The sequence below is a fragment of the Miniopterus schreibersii genome, assembly GCF_964146895.1.
Source record: "Miniopterus schreibersii genome assembly, chromosome: 1".
NCBI lineage: Eukaryota > Metazoa > Chordata > Mammalia > Chiroptera > Miniopteridae > Miniopterus > Miniopterus schreibersii.
Genome location: NC_138101.1, coordinates 103,699,369 through 103,723,918, shown reverse-complemented (window position 1 = coordinate 103,723,918; position 24,550 = coordinate 103,699,369). Strand labels below are relative to the sequence as shown.

General features: G+C 38.1%; 1 protein-coding gene and 1 pseudogene across 2 annotated transcripts in view; one reads left to right on the top strand and one right to left on the bottom strand.

Annotated features, from left to right (window-relative positions):
• ARIH1 (ariadne RBR E3 ubiquitin protein ligase 1) overlaps window positions 1-24,550 on the bottom strand; it is a 135,260-nt gene that overhangs the window by 83,534 nt on the left and 27,176 nt on the right. The window lies entirely within an intron of this gene.
• On the top strand, window positions 23,192-23,677 carry LOC308558966 (ADP-ribosylation factor 1 pseudogene; annotated as a pseudogene). The gene has a single exon. The product of its transcript is annotated as an ADP-ribosylation factor 1 pseudogene (transcript).

Below are 24,550 nucleotides of genomic sequence, written 5' to 3'. Positions count from 1 at the left end.
CACCCTAGCTGGTGTGGCTCAGTTGGTTGGAGTGTCATCCCATATGTAAACTGAAAGGTTCTGGGTTTGATTCCCTGTCAGGGCACATACCTAGGTTGTGGGTTCGATCCCATCAGGGTGTGTCTGGGAGGCAATCGATTGATGTTTCTCTCTCTCAAATCAATGAACATGTTTTCGGGCGAGGATTGAAAAAAACTGGGCCCAGCCAGAGGTTCCCAAACCTATTACTGATCAAAAATTATTATGAAAAGTTCTATTAAAACATAGATTCCTAGGTTTTACCCCCATATATTTATTTATTAGGTTTGGGGTAGGGCCTCTCCCATCACGAAAGGGATTAAAAAAATCAGATCAGTGGTCCTCCAGGGTGAAGAAAACATGATTTCTTTTCTCTTTTTAGCTCATCCTTTAAAAATTTGTTTGTTTAATAATGTACATTCTATATTGGAGGTACATGCTCAAAAGTTTTCCCAACAGGATGCTACTGAAAAAAATTTGTCTAAACCACAGTGGCATGATAATGCCAAAATATATTCTGTCAGAGCTCTGAGCTATGGAGCAGGGGATATTTCACAATACTAATGAAATATAATTGGGTTACTATTTCTGTACAGATGGTTTAAGTCATTTATGTGCATTGTATATAAGGAAAGGTGATAGGAGAATAATATTTATTGTGCATATACTGTATGCCAGGCCCTGTACAAGGTACTTTATACATCTCGTTTAATTCTCAAAGCACTCAACAAAGTCTATATACTTACCTCCCATTTTTAAATATGAGAAAACTATGGCTAGGCTTCAAAAGGTTACAAAAATTACCCAATACCATGCAATTAAGTGGAACAGTTGTGAATTCTTGCCTAGGGCAATCTGGATGTAATATTCCCTCAATTATTCCATTAGTAGAACCTAAAGGAATATTTAATATCTCATATAACTACTACTCATATGTCTAAATATCCTTTACATCCTTCACCAAAGGGCAATTCAGGGCAGAACGAGAAGAGAGCGGCAGAATGCAAAGAGGCACAAGGGAGCTTCTGAGGGACTGAAAGTGTTCTACTTTTCTTGTTGTTGTTAATCCTCACTTGAGGATATTTTTTTCCACTGATTTTTTAGAGAGTGGAAGGAAGGGAAAGGGGGGGGAGGGAAGGGTAAGAGAGAGAGAGAAACACTGATGTGAGAGGGACACACTGGTTGCTTCCTGCAGGCACCCCAATCAGGTTGGGGATAGAACCTGCAACCTAGGTACGTGCCCTTGACCGGAAATCGAACCCGCAACCCTTCTGTGCACAGGCCAATGCTCTAACCACTTAGCCACACTGGCCAGGGCATGTTCTATTTCTTAAATGTTTTCTCTTGTATAACCAACTATCACATTCATCAAAATTCAAACTATACACTTAAAATGGATACATTTAGTCAAAAAATTATACATCAATAATGTTGATTTATTTAAAAAGAAAACAATCTGACTTCTGATACTGGCAAAGATGAAATAATATAGGGTAATAAGCTCACTTTAGTGTCTCTCTCTTCCACTGATTATAACCAAAAACTCTGAACAAAATACAACTAACAAAGTACTCTAAAAAATAATAGCAGGCAGATCAGAGAGGGAAGTAAAGAACAACTAACAAAGTAGTGCTGAGTATCCTGGATTTTTGGTTTTTTTTATTTCTTGTTTTGACCCAAGGGTGAGCCAAACGGAAACTGCAGCAGACAAGATCAGCAAAAAGTCAGAGAAATTCTCTCTCTCTCTCTCTTTTTTGCCACAGGACTAGAGCAAAAGGCTCCTGGAGAATGTGGGGAGAATACATTTTTTCTTTCTCTTGTTTCTTCCCACCATGTGCTGAAGCCAGCCCCAGCCATCAAACTCCCTTCCTTGCTGCAGAGTGACCACTGAAAATCAAGAGAGAAAACATTGTTCTGAACAGAGGAAACAGTCAGAGGGTCCCTGCTGTGAAAAGAAGAGTGTAGAAGAGTCTGTTCTTTTCTTTTTCTCTCTTGCCACTTCACCTCAAGATACAGCAGGAAACTAAAACTGAGAGAACTTCATGTTTCTGGCTCTAGGAATGAAGAAAAGGGTCCCCGGAGCTAGAGAGCTCAGGGAACATCACAGAGAGAGAGAGAGGGAAAAGTAGATCTCTAAGTATGTGAACCAAGTTCTCACCTGTAAGTTATACATGTGTCAAACACAGCCAAAGAAGTACAAGAGAGGCTTTCAGAACAGAACTATGATATGAATCACTGTGCCCAAGTCCTAGACAACGTAAATGGGAATGGAAGGGGCAAATTCAACATAGCAAAGGCTTTGCAAACTGAAGAGAATTTGGAACCACTGCCTATGTAAAGTGAGAAAGAACTTGAACTTATAACCTCACTGGGTTGGCTTGTGTACTAAAATTAAAAACCCCTCACCATCTCTAAAGGATTTTAATGGGATAGACTCTTAAAACATAATAGTCAAAATGTCCAAGACAGAATCCGAAATTATCAGACATAGCAAGAACAACAAAAAATCTCACCAGTTCTCAAGGGAGAAGACAATAGATATTGACCCCTAGATAACCCAGATGTTAGAATTATCAAAGACTTTAATAGCAGCTATTAAAAACATGATTTATTAGGTAATGGTAAAAACCTTAAAATGAATTTTAAAAATTCTTAGGAAAGAAAAAATTCTAAAAAAGAACCAATAGAAATTTTAGAACTAAAAAACACAGAAGTTCATTTGATGGGCTCAATAGGAAAAAGGGGATGACAAAGAAGTAAGTGAACTTAGAGATACATCAATAGAAATTATCCAATCCTAGCAACAGAAAAGGAAATTTTTTTAAAGAACAGTCTCCCGGGGTCCTGTGTGATAATTAAGTACCTGTCAGACTAGAATTCTACATTCAGTGCAAGTACAGTTCAGGGATGAAGAAAAAGATACTCTCAGACAAAAGAAAACTAGGAGAGCTCACTGCCAGCAGACTTGCTAAAGGAAATGCTAAAAGAAGTTCTTTAGGTAGAAAAGAAATGATAGCAGAGGAAAACTTGGATCTTTAGGAAAGAAACAATAGGAGTGGTAAATGGGTAAAATATAACTACTTTTATCCTCTTAAGTTCTTGAAAACATAGAAAACTGCTGAAACAAAAAATTAGAACGTGTCATGGTGGGGGGAAGGGTTAAAGGCATATAGATACAACACATAGCACAACTATAATATAAAGGGACTGGGGAAAAAATCATCTATATAGTTGTAAGGCTTCTATGTTTTACTTGGAGTGGTAAAACACTAATTCTAAGTAGAATGTGAAGACTTAAATATTTTTATTATAATCCCTAGAGCAACCACTAAAAAATAAAACTTTTTTTGTTTCTTTGTTTTTAATATATCTTTATTGATTTCAGAGAGAGGAAAGGAGAGGGAGAGAGAGAGAAACATCAATGATGAGTCATTGATCGGCTGCCTCCTGCATGCCCTCGACTGGGAATAGAGCCCTGAACAGGGCATGTGCCCTGACCTGGAAATGAACCCCAATCACCTGGATCCTAGGTCGATGCTCAACCGCTGAGCCATGTCTGGCTGGGCTGAAACTGTTTTAAAACAAAACACAAAAAAAACCAACAAAAAACCACACCAAGATATGCCAATAGGTATATGTAGTAGAATATCTTTAAAATTTCAATCCAAAAGAAGTACAAAGAAAAACTTAGAAGGCCTAAATCCAATTACATCAATAATCACATTAAATGTAAAATTATGTTGTACACCTGAAACTAATGTGATATGTCAAGTATACCTCAATTTAAAAAAGAAATGAAATGCTGCTAAATAAAATGAAATAAAAGACAAGAGATAGCTTAGTGTTTTTTTTCCCACAAAAGAAAAACTGTATGTTGTCCATAACAACCCATTATCAATGTAATGATATACAGAGATTAAAAAGGTCAATTCACCAAGAAAATAAAACAATCTTAAATGTATGCACTTAAAAAAAGCCTAATAATAAAGCAAAAACTGATAGAAATTAAAGAAAAATAGACAAATACACAATTATACTTGGAGATTTCAACACCACTCTCTCAGTAATCCAATAAACAAGAAGATAGACTATTTGAAAATTAAATCATCTTCTAATAACGCAAGGGGGTTGAGGAGGAAGTATTGAAGGCAATTAGAAAACATCTTGAACTGAAGCAAATGAAACTACAACACATCAAAATTTGTGGGATGTAGCTAACATTGTTTAGAAAGAAATTTATTGTATTAGTTAAAAAAAAGTCACAAATGCTTTTTAAAAAGGGCAAACTAAACCTGCAGCAAACATAAGAAATAATAAAGATAAAGAGAAGTCAATGATACTGAAAACAGAAAGTCAATAAAACCAAAAGCCAGTATTGAAATCAACAGAGCTCTAGCAAAGACTAAACAAGATAAAAAACAAAAACACAAATGACCAATATAAAAAACGAGAGGGAAATATCAGTACAGATCCTATAGGCATTAAAAGGATAGTAAGAGAATACTTCCAAACAGCTCTTTGCTCATTAACTCACAACTTAGATGAAATGGACCAATCTCCTTAGGGACACTATTAAAATTCACTGAAGAAACAGATAACATGAATATTCCTATATCTATAAAGCAAATCAAATGTGTAGTTTTAAAACCTTTCCACAGCCTGGTCGGTGTGGCTCAGTGGTTGAGTGGCGACCCATGAACCTGTCGGATTCCCAGTCAGGGCACATGCCTGGGTTGAGGGCTAGATCCCCAGTAGGGGATGTACGGGAGGCAGCTGATTGATGTTTCTCTCTCACAGATGTTTCTATCTCTCCATCCTTTTCCCTTCCTCTCTCTCTAAATATAAAACAAAAAAACACACCACCTTTCCACAAAGAAAACTCAAGACCCAAATGGTTTCACTGGCACAGTCTACCAATCATTTAAGGAACCAAAAAAATTTCTTCAAAAAAAAAAGAGGAGGAAGAAACACTTCCCAATTACTATTATAAGACCTACAGTGCCCTGATGTAAAAATCAGACAAAGCAACTACTATATAAACAAAAGTGTAAAATTCCACAACAAAATATTGGAAATCAAATCTAGTAATATATAAAAAAGATAATTATACCATAACAAAGTGGGGTTTATCTTAGTATTAAAGGCTGGTTAAACATTTTTTTAAAAAGTCAATGTTAACTGCCCATATTAACAGCCTAAAGAAGAAAAACCACAAGACCGTATCAATAGGATGCATACAAAGCATTTGACAGAACTCAATATCCAGTACTCATAAAACCTCTCAGCAAATTAGGAATAGAAGGGAACTTCTTCAATTTGTTAATCTAAAAAATACTCTGGCTTCTCTTCAGATGGCATAAAAGTTACAACTAACATCATACTTGATGAAAAACTATGCTTTTCCCTTTGGATATGGAACAAGGCAAGGATATCCATTTTCACCACTTCTATTCAACACTGCACTGAAATCCCACAAATGCAATAAGGCAAGAAAAAGAAAAGGCATATGCCATGTCCTCTTCCAACCATGTTGTCTGACAAAATCCGGACATGGAGAGGAAGCTTCAAGGAAGGCGTCTTCTGGGGAGAGGACGTGGCATGTGGGTGAAAGTTACTGGCTTAATGGGAATATCCCTTCTCCTCCTTGGAGGGGGATTTTGGGCCGTAAAATCAATAACTAACCTGGGAATGGTAAACAACGTTCTCACTTCTGAAGAAATCCCGATTCCCCCAAGTCCAGTCACTACCCCATGTGCCGGATGCTTTAACAAATTGTTATTAGAAGTAGCCAGGAAAACTCCCCCTGGCGCCCCCAGTAAGGAATTTATGGAGGAACTAGAGAAAGCTGAGCTCATGCAGCCACCTATACTCAAGTGCCCCCGCCTATGAATGCGAGATTAGTCGAGGACAGGAAAAGGCCATCGCCCCTTGCCTACTGGACAAGGACCACCCTGGGTAGCATATAGAATAAATGGCAGATTGTGGCATCCCCTGAAAGGGCTAACAGTATGAAAAGGCTACCAGACCCTCCTCTGCCTTAGACAGATGCTTAGAATGAAAACGGTATCAGAATAGTTAATGTAAATGGAAGGCATGTTCAGTATGAGAACTTGCCCTTCATGAAACGCTTGGCAAGGCAGTCGCCACGCTGGTGCTCGCTCCCAAAGAAACAAAAGAAGAGCATTCTTAAGCAGTTAATCAATAGCTATGGCAAAAGGCACTCTTTTCTTAGAAGAAAATGGCAAGAAGAATATAATAACTTATGAATAGGTCCATAGTTAAAATATAACCACAAGAAGTAGTAACCACAGGCAAATATTATATAAAATATCTGTCTCACAAGCTAATATATTACTGCTGCAAACAAAGCCGCATCTATCACTCTATAGGTCACTGATTTTTCCTTTCTCCTCTATTCTAAAAAATAAAAGTGAAAATTGTTCCATTCTGATGAAATCAAAACTTGTATTGTTTAACCTGTGAATAATATTTCTTGCTTGCTAACCGAAAAAATGTAATCGTAGCCAAAAAAGAAAGTATAAAAGATTATGTTGATTCTCAATAAAGTGGAACAGTGTCACACCACCTCCGAGTCGTGTAGTCTGCTGTCTCCCAGCGCCAACGCCTTGCCCACCTTCGGGACCCCTGACTCCTGCTGCGGCTGGACCACGGCAGGCATAGAGGTCAGAAAGGAAAAAAATAAAGCTGTCTCTAGTCACATATAACACAACTGTCTATGTAGAGTATTCCATGGACATACAAAAAGTTCCTAGAACTAACAAATGAGTTTTACCAAGGTCTCAGAACATCAATAATATTTTTTTAAAAACTCAGCTGTTTTTATATACTAGCAATGAATAACTGAAAATTTTTAAAAATTAAAGTACCATTTACAAACACCACTAAAATGTGAAATATTTAGGTATAAATTTAACAAAATATGTGAAGTATCTGTATGCTACAAAATACCGATGAAGGAAATTTTAAAAACCTAAATAATGGAGAGATATACCATCTTCATGGATTTGGAACCAATATACAGTAGTCCCTCGGTATCCGTGGGGAATTGGTTTCAGGACCACCCATAGATACCAAAATCTGACAATGCTCAAGTCCCTTGGTGTAGAACAATGTATATAGTCTGCTCTCTGCATCCAGATTCCCAACCATGGACTGAAAATACTGTTTTCAAACCTTGGTTGGCTGAATCTGTGGATGCAAAACCTGTGGATCCAAAGGGCCAACTGCAGGTAAAATATTAATTCTTCCCAAATTGATCTATATATTCAGCTCAGTATCAATCAAAATCCCAGTTAGATTTCAAGAAAATGATTCTAAAATGTATATGGAATAGCAGGGAAACTGGAATAGCCAAAATAATTTTGAAAAGACCACCACCTGATTTCAAAACATACTATAAAACTGCAGTATTGGGGGGGGGGAGGTAAACCCTCGACTTTGTGGACTTCAATTTAACGAACAACATTTCTAGTCTGTATGTCATATGTGAAAATTAATACTCTATTAATTTTAAAATGCTTTAAACCAAGATTTGATTACAATTAACAGGTTATTTTTTGTTATTAATTCACTGTTATTTTTAACAAATTTTAGTGAATAGGCCATATGTTGGAAAAAATACTGTAGTAATTTGGCCAACACAAATAAATATTACATATCTACAACTATAGTCTACATATTTAAATCCAAGAGTTGCTGCTGTAAACAATGTCTGGGGAATGATTGGCATGTGATAACACCACATGGCTCGAGGTCATTGGTTCTACAGTCGAGTGGTGTGACTTTCTACAGCAGTTTTAACATGTGCCAGCTGATGTTCCAATGTGTGCTAAGCCATGGCCCAGCCGTCTGGATTTACTTATGGTGACTGGTGAATGCATGCATTTTACTAGACCTATTCAGTATCAATTTAAAGTTACTGTAATACATATGGAAAACTTTTCTGTGAAATTAAACTTTTTGTACATACTTAATTTTAATTACACAAATGTGTCTACATGAGTAATAACAGGTAAACTAACTAATTTGTGAATTTTTTAACACACACATTTGGAAAACCTACTTTATTATATAATGGACTTCTGGCTTTAACGGACACCCCCTCACCCAAATCAGTCTGTCACATTGAGGTTTTACTGTATTAATCCACAGATTAAAGGAGTAGAAGAGAAGCCAGAAACAGATCCATATAAATATGTCAAAGTGATTTATTACAAAGGTACTAAAACAATTCACTGGGCTAATCCAAACTGTGCTGGAATAAAAAAATCTTTATCTTTAAAAAAAAAAATCAAAAAAAAAAAAAAAAATCAACTTTAACCTGTATCTCAGATTTCATCAAAATTAATAATAAATCAGGCCTAAATGTAAAACCTAAGACTATAAAACTTCTAGGAGAAAATATTTGTAACCTTGGGTTAGGCAAATAGCTCTTAGAATGAAAAAACATGCCATACACTGGGAGAAAATATTTGCAAATCACGTATCTGACAAAGGACTTATTCGTGGAACATATATTTTAAAAATTTCTTGAAACCTAACAAGAAAACAAAAACTCAATTTAAAAAGTAAATGATTTCAATATACTTCACAAAAGAAAATCTATGGAGAGGCATAAAAAATACATGAAAAGATACTCAACATCATTAGTTATTCAGGATACAAAAAATTAAAACCACAGTGGTACTACTACATGCCTATTTGAATGTGTGAGGGGGGTAGCAGGGCAATCTGACAATCCCACGTGCAACAGAATATGTGGTGCAACTAGAACTCTCTCATACACTACTGGTGGTAATGCAACAGTACAGCCAATAAGAAAAAGTTTAGCTGTTTCTTCAGTTAAACATATACTTACTACAACCCTAATATCTCCCTATTAGGAACTGACCCAAATGAAATGAAAACTTATGTTCACCCCAAAATCTGGAAGAGATTGTTAACAGCTTTATTTGTACTTGGTAAAAATTGGAAACAAAACAAACTGTGCTACATATCACCACAATGGAATACTATTCAGCAATAAAAAGAACTATTGATACATATAACAATATGAATAATCTCAAGTACAAATTTTCAGTAAAGAAGCCAGACTCAAAAGGCTACATACTGTATGATTCCATCTATGTGACATGGTGGAAAGGCAAACTATAGGGATGGTGTAAAAATCCTTGGCTGCCAGGGATTAAGGGTAGGGGATGGTTTAAACAAATAAGGTATAAAGAGGGAATTATATAGGGGGTGATAATGGAACTGTTCTTGATTGTGGTGGTGGTGGTGGTGGTGGTCACACAACTTTAGGTATGTGTCAAAATTGATGGAATTATGGAACCAAAAGTATAAATTGTATTGTATGTAAATTAAAATATAAATTTTAAATATTAAAGAATAGTAATCTAACCCTCACTGGAGCATCTATAATGGAGTTCTGACTGTTAAAAGTACAAGTGAACATAGATGTGAAGTTATTTAGTGCCAAGCACTTTACATACATTTCATTTAATCCTCACATCAATACTTAATCCAAGGTAGGCACTATTTATACCTTACAGATGAGGTTAGAGAAGCTAAGAGACAAAATAGGTAAACAGGATTTGAAAATTAGAGGAAGTTTATCAAAATGTATGCCATAGCACCATCCTCAAAGATTCTGATTTAGGCTGCATTAGGTTGGGGCCTGGTAAAAGGAGAGAAATCCACCTATGTCTGCTATCAAAACTCATAATTAGTTTAGTGGAAAGCCAATTCAAGCTCTTGGCTGAAAAATATACCTCTTCATCTTGTTTTTGTTGATATTCCTCATTTTTTAAAGCCATAAACAATCCAAACAAAAATAGTTAATGAGCAAAATAACTAATTAGAAAACTAACAATAGCAGCTGTACCTTCAACTTTTAGGACAATAAAGCAACCTAAAATCGCAAATCTTCTCTAGTTATAAGCTCTAGAACAATGGTTTCCCCATTCTGGCTACATATTAGAATCTCTGATTGTTTAGGGTGGGACATGAATATCTGTATTTTTCGCCCCAAGTTTTTACCTAAAGTTCCTCAAATAATAGTCATATGCAGCCAGAACTAGGAACTACTACTCTTAGTTTCCCCATTATGGGGGCTCTGAAAATTAAAGTATATATATATGAAATCCCATATGAATATAAAAGTATAACATTTTAGTAATTTGAAGATTATTACATTCTAGGGATACAGAAGCAGTGTGTTTTGAAAGTTCTGGTTCTGCTTTTTATAAAAAGTGGGTCTGAATATGCCAAATGTCCCAGCAGAGGCTTTAATATCAATGCACTATCATCCTCTAATCCTTTGATCAAGTAGTTGTTAACTTTGGTAGCACATTAGAATCATCTGAGGAGCTTTTAAAAAACTAATGTGCAGGACACACCCCAAGCCATATCAGAACCCTGGGGAGGGGCGAGGGATTTTTTTTAAACCCCAATTAACGTACACAGAAAGGCCTCCAAAGCCAGGCTTTTTATTTATCTCAAAGGTTGATCAGAAAAAGAATTAAATAAGTTATAGACTCCATCTAAAAACTCAGTTTGATAATTTTCTTACAGAATAGACTCATGTTTCTACATTATGTTTCTATTTAGCTTAATCTCTGAGCTCCATAAGAGAGCTGCTGATGGCCCAAACTTTATAGATTATTGTTCTGTAAAGCCTTCTTAAAAAATATTAGAAACCCAAAAGTCATAAGGTACAAAACTTCTGTACAGATATGTCTGCAATAAAAGGTAAGTAAAAATAATATCTAAAAAGACAATCCAACAAAAATGGACAGTTTATGAATTCACACAATACACCTGGCTGGAAAACAAGAAAATACTCATCCTCCTTAGTATGACTGTTTTTAATCTCTGGCAATGGACAAAATCTTAAAAACTGATAATATTCAGTGATAAAGAAATGGGAAAGTGGCCCATAACATGTTAGTGAGATGGTTGGAACCTTTGGTAAAAACTTCTGTGAGAAATTCGGCAGAACTGCTCAAAATTAAAAATGCACATGACCTCAAACCCAGAGATTCCACTTCTAGGAACCTACCCAACAGAAATTTGCAAATGTACAAAGGTAAGACTAAGAAATTTCACATGCAAATTATTTGGAAATACAATAAAGCAAAAATAACCTACATTTTCACAAGGGATTGCCTATAAATTATACTATACTCACATTTGGTACAAACAAGCATACCACTCTATTGAGCTTTGCAGATACTGCGTTTTCTACAAATTGAAGGTTTGTGGCAAGCCTGCATTGAGCAAGTCTACTGGCACAAGTTTCTTAACAGCATTTGTTCACTTTGCATTTCTATGTTACATTTTGGTAATTCTCACAATATTTCAAACTTTTTCATTACTACTATTTGTTTTGGTTAACTGTGATCAGTGATCTTCGATGTTACTATTTTAATTGTTTTGAGATGCCATGAACTGTGTCCATATAAGATTTTGAAATTAATAAATGTGCCCGGCCGGACGTGGCTCAGTGGTTGAGCATCGACCTAGGATCCAGGCGATCGGGGTTCGATTCCTGGTCAGGGCACATGCCCGGATTGCGGGCTGCAGTAGATCAATGACTCTCTCATCATTGATGTTTCTATCTCTCTCTCTCTCCCTCTCCTTTCCTCTCTCTGAAATCAAAAAAGGTATATTTAAAAAAATAAATTAAATTCAATAAAAAATCTTCTAAAAAATAAATAAATAAATGTGTGCTGACTGCTCCATCAACAGGCCTTTTCTCTTTCTGCTCCCCCTTCCCTGCCCCAGGTTCTCTCTTTTTCCCTATTACCTGAGACTCGACAATATTAAAATTAGGCCAATTAACCCAGTAATAACCTCTAAGGGTTCAAGTGAGTCACAAGTCTTTCACTTTAAATCAAAAGCTAGAAATAATAAAGTTTAGTGAGGAAGGTATGTCAAAAGCCCAGATAGGCCAAAAACTAGGCCTCTTGTGCCAACTAGTCAAGTTGCAAATACAAAAGAAGTTTTTCAAGGAAATTAAAAGTGCTTATTCAGTAAACACATGAATGATAAAAAAGCAAAACAGCCTTATTGTTGTTACTGATATGGAAAAAGTTTTAGTGGTCTAAATAGAACCTGTGACATTCTCATAAGACAAAGTTTGATCCAGAGGGAGGCTCTAACTCTCTTCAATTCTATGAAGGCTGAGAGAGGTGAGAACGCTGGAGAAGAAAATTTGGGAGTAGCAGAGGTTGGTTCATGAAGGGAAAAAAACCATCTTCAAAATATAAAAGTGCAAGGTTAAGGAGCAAATGCTGAAGTAAAAGTTACAGCCAGTTATCCAGATGTAGCTCAGAAAATTAATGAAGGTGGTGGCTACACTAAACAGATTTTCAGTGTAAACAGAACAGCCTTATACTGGAAGACTCCCATCTAGGGTTTCCTAGCTAGAAAGGAGAAGTCAATGCCTGGCTTCAAAGAATAGATTGATTCTCTTGTTAGGGGCTAATGTAGCTCCTGACTTGAAGTCAATGCCCATTTACCCTTCAAAAAGTCCTAGGGCCCTTAAGAATTATGTTAAATCTACTCTTCCTGTGCACTATAAATGGAACAACAAAGCCTGGATGACAGCACATCTATTTACAACATGGTTCACGGAATATTTTAAGTCCACTGTTGAGACCTACTTCTCAGAAAAAAAACCACTCCTTTGAAAGTATTACTTAATACTCACTGATAGCGCACCTGGCCATCCAAGAGCTCTGATGAAGATGTACAATGAGATTAATGTTATTTTCATGCCTGCTAACAAAGTATCCATTCTGTAGCCCACGGATAAAGGAGTAATTTTTACTTTCAAGTCTTATTATTTAAGAAATACATTTTGTGGAGATTCCAAGATGGCAGCAGATTAAGTGGAAGCAACACTGACACTCTCCCAGGACCAAACTGGAACTAAAACTAAAATACAGAAAACCATCCTGAATAATCAACTGAAGACAAGCTAGAGAGAACCCTTATAACCAAGGACATAGCGTGGAGACGACAGAGAGACTGGTAGGAAATGTGGAGGCATGAAAAGGGCTGGCTGAACTCCCACAGGAAGCAGCTGAAGTTCTGGAGGGATATCTCCCCTGTGGGTGGTTCCCACAGAGAACTCCGGGGTTTAAACCCCAAGATGGGCTCCGCAGCCCACAGCACCAGAACTGAGAAAGGTGCCTACATAACATCTCGCTGTGAAAAGCAGAGGGGTTTCTGTCTGCCAGGGACAGATGGCTAGAAATGCAGGCACCCTCTTAAAGGGTCAATGCACAAGTTTCAGGTGCAGCTACTCACCTTGGGTTCCAGCAAAGGGAGGGCAGAGTGGACTAGAGTGGTGTGAGGAGAATCTAGGGTTGCAGGATTGGTGACAGAGCTCGAAGAGTGCCCCCTCCGGGTTCTTGTGCTGAGTCATTCTCCCATAAAGCAGAGGACAACTTTCTCAGGAGGACATATACCATCCAGGCAGTTTTTACCTGGGGGGAAGCAATTGCCCCACCCATTGGAAAACCTCTCACCCCACCCAGTGGAGTTTATACCATCCTGTGGTCCACAGCCTGAGGCCCATTAAGAGACAGAGAATAACAATCAGCTTTACCTGATCTGTTTCTGAACCCAGAGCTTGGAAAAGCAGACCTTGGTGCACAGCTGTGAATTGCTGATAGCGCCAAACAGGGTACTGAAGTCTAGGCACAAACAGCCTCTTCTGACATTGGCCTGCACCAGAGATCATCCAAAAGACTGGGAGTCCTAGCAGATCTATCTAATACATAGAAACAAATGCAAACAGGCAGCCAAAATGGAGAGACAAAAAAATAAGCCTCAAATGAAAGAACAAGAGAATTCTCCAGAATGACAGATAAAGGAAATGGAGATAAGCAATCTATCAGGTATAGAGTTCAGAATACTGATCATAAGGATGCTCACAGCATGAGAAAAGATATAGAAACTGAAGAAAATTAAGAATGACATAGTAAAAATAAAAATACATTGGAAGGGATAAACAGCAGATTAGGGGAAGATGAGGATCAGATCAGCAAATCAGAACACAGGGTAGAAAAATACTCAATCAGAGAACCAAAAAGAAAAAAACAATTAAAAACAGGAGCACAGTTTAAGGGAGTTGTGGGACATGAAATATAATACTATTCGCATAATTACAAGTACCAGAAGATTGAGAAAGTAAGCAAGGGTTAGAGAACCTGTTTGACGAAATAATGGCAGAAAACTTCCCTAACCTAATGAAAGGAAAAGTCACACAAGTTCAGGAGGCATAAAGAGTCCCAAGCAAGAAGAACCCAAAGAGGCCCATGCCCAGACATATCATAATTAAAATGGAAAAAATTAAAGACAAAGAGAGAATCCTAAAGGCAGCAATAAAAAAGCAATCTGTTACCTACAAAGGAGCTCCCATAAGGCTATCAGCTGATTTCTCAGCTCTACAGGTCAGAAGGAAATGCCATGAAGTATTCAAGGTAATGAAAAGCAAGGATCTGAAACCAAGACTACTCTACCCAGCAAGGCTATCATTCAAAATAGATGGTGAAATAAAGCTTCCCAGACAAAAAATGGCTAAAGGAGTCACCACCAAACCAGCATTGCAAGAAATTTTAAAGAGAATGCTGTAATAAGTAGAATAGAGAAAAAGAAACATACACATAATTAAAATGGCAATAGGTATTTATCAATAATAACCTTAAATGTAAATTGGATTAAATGCTCCAATCAAAGGACAAAGGGTAGCTAAATGGATAAGAAAACATGCCCTAGCCCAGCTGGCATGACCGAGTGGTTGAGTGTTGACCTATGCACCAGGAGGTCAGGGTTCAATTCCCAGTCAGGGCACATGCCTGGTTGCAGACTCAATCACCAGTAGGGGGCACACAGGAGGCAGCCCATCAATGACTCTCATCACTGATGTTTCTCTTTCTCTGAAATCAATAAGAACATATTTAAAAAAAAAAAAATTAAATTAAATTTTTTAAAAAAATGTGCTGTCTACAAAAGACCCATGTCAGAACAAAAGACTCACACAGCCTGAAAAAAAACACACACACTTCTGGAGGACTTTAGAGGAGAGATCCACAACAATACAGTAATAGTAAGGGACTTTTAACACCCCACTGAACTCACTGAGCAGATCTTCCAGACAAAAGATCAACAAGGAAACAGTGACTCTAAATGACACACTAGATCAGATGGACTTAATTGACATTTACAGAACAGTTCACCCCAAAGCTGCAGAATATACATTTTTCTCAAGTGCACATGGGACATTCTCAAAGATAGACCACATGTTAGGACACAAAACAAGTCTCTACAAGTTCAAGAAGACTGAAATCGTATCAACCATCTTTTCAGACATTTACATCATGGAATACTGTGCAGCTGTAAAAAAGAAGAATCTCTTACCCTTTGAGACAGCAAAATGGAACCTAGGGAACCTGGAGAGTATCATGCTAAGCAAAATAAGCTAGTCAGAGAAAGACAAGTATCACATGATCTTACTCATGTGGAATCTAATGAACAAAACAAACCAATGAACAAAATAGATCCAGAGACAGAAGCATGGAACAGACTGACCAATCTTAGAGGGAAGGTGGGGATAGGGTGGTGGTGGTGGGAAAAGAGATCAACCTAAGAACTTATATGCATATATGCATAACCCAGGAACACAGGCAATAGTGTAGTGAGAGACTGGATGGAGGGGATCAATGGGGGGGGGGGACGAGGATGGGGGACTAGACAAGCATCTGTAATGCTTTAAACAATACAGATAAATTAGAAATACATTTCATAAGGCTATAGCCATCAATAGAGAGTGACTCCTCTGACGAATCTGGGCAAAGTAAATTGAAAACCTCTCGAAAGGATTCCCCATGCTAGGTGCCATTAATTACACTTGTGCCCTGGCCAGTGTTGCTCAGTGGTTAGAACATCAGCCCACACACCCAAGGTTCCCTGGTTCAATTCCAGGTCAAGGGCATGTACCTTGGTTGCAGTCGGAGCGGGTGGGGGAAGGGGAGGCAACCAATTAATGTCTCTCTCTCTCACAGCAGTTGTTTCTCTCTCCCCCCTTCCCTCCCTCCTGTCTATTCCACTCTATCTAAAATCAACGGAGAATTATCCTTGGGTGAGGATTAATAACAACTACTACCAAAAAAAAGGAAAAAGAATATTTGTGATTTACAGGAAGAGCTCAAAATATCAACATGAGCAGGAGTTTGGAAGAAGTTGATTCCAGCCCTCAAGGATGACTTTGAGGAGTTCAAGACTTCAATGGAGGACGTAACTACAGATATGGTGGGAAAATCAAGAGAACTAGAATTAGAAGTGGAGCCTGAAGATTTTATGTGAATGAACTGCTACAATCTCATGATAAAACTTTAACAGATAGTAGATGCTTCTTATGGATGAGCAAAGTGGTTTCTTGAAATGGACTGTACTTCTGGTGAAAATACTTTGAAGGCTGTTGAAATGATAACAAAGTACTTAGAATATTACATAAACTTAGTTGATAAAGCAGCAGCAGGGTCTGAGATGACTGAATCCAATTTTGAAAGTTCTACTCTGGGTAAAATGCTATCAAACAGCACAGCATGCTACAGAGAAATCATTCATGAAAGGAAGAGTTATTGAAATAGCAAACTTCTGTTGTCTTATCTTAAGCAACTGCCACAGTCACCCAAACTTCAGCAACCACCACCCACCTTGATCAGACAGCAGCCACCAACATTGAGGCAAGAACCTCCACCAGTAAAAAGATTATGATTTGCTAAAGGCTCAGATTATAATTAGCATATTTTATCAATAAAGTATTTTTTAACTAAGGTATGTACATTGTTTTTTTACACACATGCTATTGTACACTTCATGGACTACAGTATAGTATAAGCATAAATTTTATACGCTCCAGGAAATCAAAAAATTCATGTGACTCACTTTATTGCAATATTCATTTATTGCAGTGATCCACAACCAAACCCACAATATCTGAGGTATCCTGTATTATGTAGCAATTAAAAAACCAAGAAGAAAAGTGATCTGTCTGCACTGATGTGGAAGGATGTCCATGACATATAACTTAGTAAAACAAAAAAAAGGCAAGTTACTGAGCAGCGTAGGGTATTCTATTTATGTGCAACCCAGGAATGTGCCCTTGACCTGGAATTCAACCTGCGATCCTTGGGTGTGTGGGCTGATGCTCTAACCACGGAGCAACACCGGCCAGGGCACAAATGTTATTAATGGCACCTAGCATGGGGAATCCTTTCCAGGAGTTTTTCAATTTACTTCTCCCAGATTCATTAGAGGAATCACTCTTTATTGATGGCTATAGCCTTATGAAATGTATTTCTAATTTATCTTTATTGTTGAAGTATTACAGATGTTGTCCCCCCACCATTGGTCCACTCGACCCTGCACCCCTCTCCAGGCCTTTACAACACTATTGTCTGTGTTCCTGGGTTATGCATATATGCATATAAGTTCTTAGGTTGATCTCCATTATCCTCACCTTCCCTCTAAGATTGGTCAGTCTGTTCCATGCTTCTGTCTCTGGATCTATTTTGTTCATTAGATTCCATATGAGTAAGATCACGTGATACTTGTCTTTCTCTGACTAGCTTATTTTGCTTAGCATGATACTCTCCAGGTTCCATTATGCTGTCTCAAAGGGTAAGAGATTCTTCTTTTTTACAGCTGCACAGTATTCCATGATGTAAATGTCTGAAAAGATGGTTGATACGATTTCAGTCTTCTTGAACTTGTAGAGACTTGTTTTGTGTCCTAACATGTGGTCTATCTTTGAGAATGTCCCATGTGCACTTGAGAAAAATGTATATTCTGCAGCTTTGGGGTGAACTGTTCTGTAAATGTCAATTAAGTCCATCTGATCTAGTGTGTCATTTAGAGTCACTGTTTCCTTGTTGATCTTTTGTCTGGAAGATCTGTCCAATAAAGTTAGTGGGATCCTCAAGTCACCTACTATTACTGTATTGTTGTGGATCTCTCCTCTAAAGTCCTCCAGAAAGTTGTGAGTTTGATCCTTGGTCAGGGCACATATCCAGGTTGTGGATTCGATTCCCGGTTGGGGTGTGTTTGGGAGGTAACCGATCAATGTTCTCTCTCACGTCAATGTTTCCCTCTCTCTCTCTACTCCCTCTTCTCTAAAATCAATAAAAACATATCCTCAGATGAGGATTTAAAAAAATAAAAAATAAAGATAAGTAAAAGTATACAAGTATGCTGAGAGCTTTATACTAAGAATCACTAAAAGGCTGCAATATAATTAATGCTTGTTCAATGACATACAACAGAATAAAAATGACATAGTTTGCAAAATATAAAAATAGTATCTTGTCACCAACAGATGCTCTTGATTTCAATCAATCACGATTTGAAACCACTAGAGTTAGATAAAAAGGGGAAATTGACAAAAGGAATTAGGTGCTTAACTGTTAGAGGACTGAGGAGGGCAGCTATAAAGCTCTGTCTACAAGAAATGATACCACAATATTACAAGACCAAATCACAAGCCCTCCCCCTCCTTAAGTCACCAATGGAACCACTAAATTCAAACAGCAGATAACTGTGATCCGAGAATAAAAGAGCTGGAACCAGGAAGTCACTACTGCCACTGCCAAAATTACTTCTAGATACCCACTAACCTTTGTTGTGATATACACAATAAAACAGAGACTATCCTTTGCCACAAATGCCCCTTGATAACTCAGAAAGGTGAATGGACAGTGCAATGCTGCATTTCTGCTACTGCAGAAAAACTTTACATCTTCACAACCCATCAAAAAAAGGGAGCAGGGCATAGAAAACAGAAGGAAAATGAACTTGCAAATCTCTCTCTCATACCACATATATACACACATTCATTCTCCCTCTCTCTCTTCTCTCTCCTCTCTCTCTCTCTCTCTCTCTCTCTCTCTCTCTCCCCCTTAATTCCAGCTACTATTTGACATCCAAAACCCTAAATGCAAATAGTTTGAGAAATAAAGTTTTGGCTTTCTAGCCCAGAGTAGACAGAGATACTTGAGGTTTGAGGAAGTCAATCACAGAATTCCCAAACCCTTTAAAAGTCATATGCCTATTAAAACAAATGTATAACTAAACAACACTAATCCTCAACATTTCCAGTTCTGATTACTTACTTCCAAGCTACCCTCAGAAGAAGGGAGGTAATAGAGAAAGGAAAAATGTTGGGGTTAATGTTCTTAAGACTTTCCCACTGAAAATACTTCCTGGAAGATTCAGCAAAAATTTTACACTTGCACTCACACATTTGAAGTTTATTTAAAACAAAATTGACTGCCCAGCTGGTGTGGCTCAGCGGTTGAGTATCGACCTATGATCCAGAAGTTCAAGGTTTGATTTCCGGTCAGGACACATGCCCAGGTTGCGGGCTCGATCCCCACTACGGTGTGTGCAGGAGGCAGCCTATCAGTGACTCATCATTGATGTTTCTCTCTCTCTCTTGCTCCCTCTTCCTTCCTCTCTCTGAAATCAATAAAAATGTATTTTTTTTAAAAAGATCTGACAAGTTTTGACCTACTGTCTATAATTCTATAGATCCATGATACTTAGAAACTTGATGAGGTAAACATTTGAACTATGTAACTCTGATGTACCAAAACTTGTTAATGAATACATCTCAAACTTGGCTTCTCTATTCTTCACTTGCCCTTGTACATGCATTTTATGAATGACTTCTATGTCATCTCACATTTGAAGAGTCAAAGATTTCACCACTAGGGCATGTCAAGAATTTTATAAGAATTTAATGAAATAAATAAAAGGTTTCCTTAAATGGAAAGATATTATCACTGATTATATCAAAAGATATAATCATTTGATGTACTTAAGTGCAAACCAATGAAGGCAGGTGATGGAAGGGATATATTTATATAAACAGTAGAAATAATAAGTACAGTAAAACTTCGATTTTACATCAGAAAAACAAATTCAAGACTTTAAACAGAACTATATGCTTTAGTCTCCACTTGATCAAGAGCCAAGTCACCTCCAACAAACATAGCCCTAATTTTAAATCTTTACTATTACATGAGGCCCCATTCAGGCAAGATTTGCTTGGGTTTTAGTCTCCTAACTGTCTATTCCTTGAAAGAGGGAAAATCTTATAGATAAAAAGAGTAAGAACTGAAAAGGTAAAGCCAAGAACCAAGTAACTTCAATTCCAAACTACCTTGGCATAATGGAGCTAGTCTAAACCACAAATGAAAATTCTATAGAGATCACTTCATGCCATCTTGCAGTAGTTCAGAATTGTGAGAGATAATTATGGTTATTTAGTAACGAACCATCTCAGTTATCTATTCACATTCTCACCTCTGAGTTTCAATCGTCAAAACCAAAGTATTAGTATTTTATACTACTATTGGGGCACATGCTGAAAATGTTCCACCAAAACATCTGAATGAATTCAATGTACTGCCACTTCACTCAACACAACAGCTAGCCACCTCCAAACTACCTACAGACGGCATACAAAAATTAAATTAGTTCTGTAAAGTGAACTCAATACCTTTAAGAAGTCTTGTATGCAGTTACCTCTTCCACTGGAGGCACTTACAAAAAAAAGACACATATACATTCTCAACTACTACTTTAGTTTTAGATAGAGAGTGGGAAAGAGGAAGGGAGGGGAAGCTAAGATGGAGAGAGAAAAACATCTGTGTGAGAGCGAGAGAGACATCAACTGGTTGCCTCCCACACATGCTCTGATTGGGGGGAGGGATCAAACCTGCAACCAAAGTACATGCCCTTCACTGGGGTGAACCTGAGACCCTTCAGTGCACGGGCTGATGCTCACTATTTCTTAATGAATTTTAACAGTAATTGAACTAGGACTATTTCAAACCATCTTTTTACTAATATCCTTCCCTTCCCATCATAGCAACTCAAAATACCTATAATAAATGGTAGAGTTCTGATTAGCAAATCATTGACTATTATACTCTATGTATGTTCACATGGAACACAAAATTTTGAATCTCACACAGTGTTATTATTTGAAAATCAAAGCGCTTATTTAAAAAGAATGTCAAGGTTTTATTTAAGTAAATTTGCATCTCACAAACTGTTTTCTAAGAAAAACCCTATAAGAAAGCTATTGTAAATTTTTGTTTTAAATATATCTTTTATTGATTTCAGAGGGAAGAAAGAAGAGGGAGAGATAGAAACAACAATGATGAGAGTCGTCACTGATCAGCTGCCTCCTACATACCCCAGACTGGGGATCAAGCCCTCAACCTGGACATGTGCCCTGTCCGGAAATCGAACCATGATCTCCTGGATCCTAGGTCAATGCTCAACTGCTGAGCCACGCCCGGCCAGGCTATTGTAAATTCTTAAAGCTCAAAAAGTAGTAATAATTCCAAATTATCTTGAAATAGACACAAGTGTACTCCTGTACTATTTAAAGAAAGTTTTATAACCAAGCTGTAACAGGTCATGTTCATCTCCAGTACATTCACTTGTCAACTGTTTTTTTTATTGTTTAAAATATTACAGATATCCCCTTTTTTCTCCATTGACCCCTCCTCCACCCCGCACCCTCTCCCCTCCCCAGGCCTTCACCACACTATGTCTGCGTCCAGGGGTTATGCAAATATACATATAAATTCTTTGGTTAATCTCTCCCCACCCGCCCCCACCTTGCCTCTGAGATTTCTCAATCTGATCCATGCTTCCATGTCACTGAATCTATTTTGTTTATTGGTTTATTATGTTCTTTAGATTCCCAAAATACACAGCTCAATGATCAAGAGCCATGAAAAAGGAACATATCGTGTATACAATTGGAATCCTCCTTCATGAAGGCTTTATAATGAACACCTGGGCTAAGAACACCTCTACATATATTTGCTGAGGGAATTTTACAGAATGAAGATAACACTAAATATGGACCACCTTTGATGATGAGATTGCAATGAATCGGTTTTACTTTAATGTGTGTGCATAGTTTTAGAAATTAATAGTACCCCCAGGTTTAATACTGTTCTTTGCCACATCTCAATCACTAGTAATTTTCAATTCTTTGAGGAAAACATTTTTAAATTCTTTTATAGTTGTTTCTTTGGTGTTTACTTTTATCATAAATGTTTATGCTCAGATAGCTACTATCTTTCCATTGGGATATTATCTATCACCTTCCTAATGTGAATGTGAAGATTTAGTAGTCCTACATGCACCTTCCCCCAATCTTTCTCGTATAATTTTATCATCATTTTCATTTAATCCATTATCCATTGTTTATCACAATCAACTAACAGAAATTCCAGAAAAAAAGGAGAGGGAAGAAAATTACCAACACAGTATTAGAAGTTAATTTCCCAAACCTATAAAAGGACCACAGTTTTTCAGTTGAAAGGATCCACTAAGGGCCCAATTAATCAGAACACCAAGGATAAAGAGAAAAGGTTGAAACTTAAAAAAAAAAATAAAGAAATTGAGAACCAGACTGGTATTAAACTCATTAGTAGCAATGAGTACAGAAATCAGTACCTTCATAAACATTCCAATTGAGTTTCCCAGCTAGCCAACCTAGCCATCAAATTTAAAGGCAAACTAAAGACAGTATCAGGGTCACAATGAGTAATATTGTAAGAAAAGTCATGTGTAAGTTAAGGATGTAGTCCAGCAAAATAAGATTAAATTTTTTAAAAGACATAGATCTAAGAAACAGGTTCTGACCCAGGAGAACAGTAATACAAAGTTCATGATTGATAGCTATTCAAGAGGTTTTGTGGGAAGAGAATCCTGATTAGAGAAGAGCAGGATAGAGGGCTCCAGGGGGAGTGTAAACACAATCCAAATGACCTCGATACCAAAAGCACTGTTGTTTTTTTGACATCCCTGGGTGGGCACTAAGAAGTACTGTTCTTAGAAGGGTCCAGAGCATTAGACATTAGGCACTTTAAAAAAAAAAAAAAAAAGTAAAAATAATAATCCAGGGGAGCAAAACTAATGCTTGGCTCAGAAGAGCAGCAGCAGCAGCAGTGCCGTGGCCACTGAGGGTTTCTCTGCCAGTGTCTTTCCCTCTGGTCTACAGCACAGAGAATATCTTTGTGAACCTCTTCAGGGGCCTTTGTGGAAAAAAGAAATGTGCCTTCTCATGATGGGCCTGGATACTGTGGGGAAGACCACCATCCTATACAAACTGAAGTTGGGTGAGAACATGACCACCATCCCCACAATAGGTTTCACCATGGAGACTGTGGAGTATAAAACCATCGGCTTCACTGTGTGGGGCATGGGTGGCCAGGACAAGATCCAGCCTCTGTGGAGCCACTACTTCCAGAACACACAAGGTCTCATCTTTGTGGCTGACAGCAATGACCAAGAGAGCGCTTGAATGAGGCCCAAGAGGAGGTTGTATAGATGCTAGTGGAGGATGAGCTCAGGGATGCTGTCTTGCTGGTGTGCGCAAACAAGCAGGACTTCCCCAACGCCATGAATATGGCCAAGATCGCTGACAAGCTGGGCCTGCACTCTGCATCACAGGAACTGGTACATTCAGGTCACCAGTGGGGATGGCCTCTATGAGGGACTGGACTGGCTGTCCAATCAGCTCCGGAACCAGAAGTGAGCCGCACTCCTCTCTCCTCCCTCACCCTTGTTTTTCTCTCATGTGGCAGATGTGCCCCTGTGGTGTGAGTGCTAGAAGCTGTCTCCATGGTCAGTCCGTGTGCTTCATCATGCTGTACATGTGCAGACACAGCTTGTGAATGGGTTTTTATTTAATGTAAATAGCTATTGTTTCCAATGAGGCGGTTTCTGGTACTCCTATGCAATATCACTCAGTTTTTTTTTAATTGTAAAAAGAGAATCAACTTACTGTTTAGTACTGAGAAAGGATTTTAGGCACCTAGGGCCCCTAGGAGTCCCTGTCAGATGAACTCAATACTCTTCCTCTGGGCTTTAGATCTATGTTGAGATACATTTTGATGGTTGGATTTTAACCCAAGCTCAGTGTATTTTTAAAAATAGTTACAAATACAAACTAAGGAAACACCTGAACAGAGAGAAGGGAGAAATGTGCCTAGTGTAGGTTCTGCAGTAATGGCTTGAGTCCAGCCTACCTGTGGTCTGTCTCCCACCTGGAGTGTGTGGTGGGCAGAACCACCCACAATACATTCCACATGGTCACTTAAGGTCCCCAATTCGCTCTCTCTCTCTGGGTCATTTGCATCCCATAGTATCTGTACTTGTACCTGTGCTCACACCACTGCCCAAGGGATGGGCTGGGGGCTGCGTCCAACACTCACAGGCTCCTTGGAAGGATCCCAGCCTTCCCTTGGGTCAGTGTAGGTACTTTGGTGGAACCCCTCTGGCCAGAATGGGAGCCCCCCAAAGTCCCCACACATGCTCACTTGCTCCAGTAGTACGGACAGGTGGCTGGTCATCTTAGAGCCTAGCTCCTCAGAACCTCTGTCCACATGTGCTTTCATTACCTCAGCCT